Genomic DNA, 1,724 nt, shown 5'->3' with positions numbered 1-1,724 from the left:
CACACACACACACACACACACACAGAGACACACACACGCGCGCACACACACACACACACACCTACCAATGACAGAACTGTAAATTAGTAATATCAGTACACAAATGTAATATATTTTTCCTCCAAGTATTCCATTCATTCATATCAACATACAATGGCTCATTTGATGTACACAGTCAAGGTGTGAGTAATAAAGCATCGCCTAGCATTTTTCTGTTTCTAGCGTCATATAAAATCACCTGCACTTTTCTGTTGCTCACCTTCGATGGCGAGGACAAATTAATAGAAACAAACATGTTTTGCGTGTGCACACACACACACGCACGCACGCACGCAGTAAGAGCCCTGTCAGGGGGCTGTGTGGTTAATCTTTATGCACTCTGTGACCTCCTCACTGCCAACCCTGCTAAATATATTATTCCCGTGGGGCTTTCAGTGCTGCTTGGTGTCAGAAATCAATATGTATGAGCCGTGTAGATGGGAATTTCTAATAGATCTCCACAGCCCTGCGCTACTCTTCAATATCTGCCTCGGACTATTAGTGCCGGCTCAGTGACAGTGAAATAACCGAGATAATCTGTTAAGGTTCCGCTCTTAAGGTGGAACTGCTTTAACAGGTTTTACTGGTGTTTTTCTTTTTGTAACGGAAATAACTAAACAGACGTATTTTTCATGGGTGATTTTTAATGTAGAGTAAAATTGATTTTGTTTCTACACAATGAAGAATTACATGAATAATTTGAACAATTTAAAGTGCAATAATTGATTCTGTTTGCGAGTGGTTATACATACTGCTGTTTCTGCGTAAGGATACGTGTATGTCTGTTTGCATGTGTGTTCTCTGTGGTGTTGTAAGAAATGGATATGGGTCATAGTGCAAATTGATCATATTGCTAATGTGATGATTTGCTGCAGTGCATGGCTCCTCCGCTGGAAAAAAACATGGAGCTTTAAGCAGCAGGAGACTGAATGGGGGAGGGGAAGATCTGAATGGAAGAGCGAGGAAGACTGACTCAGACAGCGAGAGGTCTCCAGAGAGAGAGAGAGAGATGCTGAAATTATTTCATGGGCTTTTTCTCTCTCTCCCATCTCACATGCAGGACCTACAAATGTAATCTACAGCCATATATCTGCTGTCTTTCGCACAAAGGTGATCTCCTCAGTGCTGTCTGCTCCCGGCCAAAGCCGCAGACGGGGAAAATCACTATCCATCACCTGTAATTATATTAGATTAGAGGTACGATGAGCCTAAAATCGCCCCCTTTTTAGGAAGAAGTGCCATTTTTTTGTCCCAAAGTGTATAATGATTCATAAATAAATAAGGTTACAAATACATCACTATTATAATTAAGTAACCACTTAAGCTGATGGTGGACTATTTCTTTCCATTACTTTTGGCATTTCATTATGAATCAAATTCCATAACAACTTCATTTTTCTGTTTTTAGTAATGTGAACAGTGTATATCTTTGAGCCACGGTTTTAGTACAGGCATAGGCTATTTTACAGTTCATCTACATTTTAATTGATTGAAATCAGTATTTGACAAGTTGCACATCCACTTTGTACATACAAACTCATACCTGCCTCCACACTTAGGAAAAACACTTGATTGCATCGGAGGCACTGAGCATCTTCCTCCTCAGCCAAACTAGTGGTCCTTTTGGTTTCTCTTTTAACCTGTGGGTGTGTGTGTGTGTGTGTGTGTGTGTGTCTGTGTGTGTG

Source organism: Sinocyclocheilus grahami, unplaced genomic scaffold (assembly GCF_001515645.1).
Source record: "Sinocyclocheilus grahami isolate Dianchi unplaced genomic scaffold, SAMN03320097.WGS_v1.1 scaffold249.1, whole genome shotgun sequence".
Classification (NCBI taxonomy): domain Eukaryota; kingdom Metazoa; phylum Chordata; class Actinopteri; order Cypriniformes; family Cyprinidae; genus Sinocyclocheilus; species Sinocyclocheilus grahami.
The sequence above is the reverse complement of the archived record's forward strand: the minus strand, read 5'-3'. Positions refer to the sequence as shown.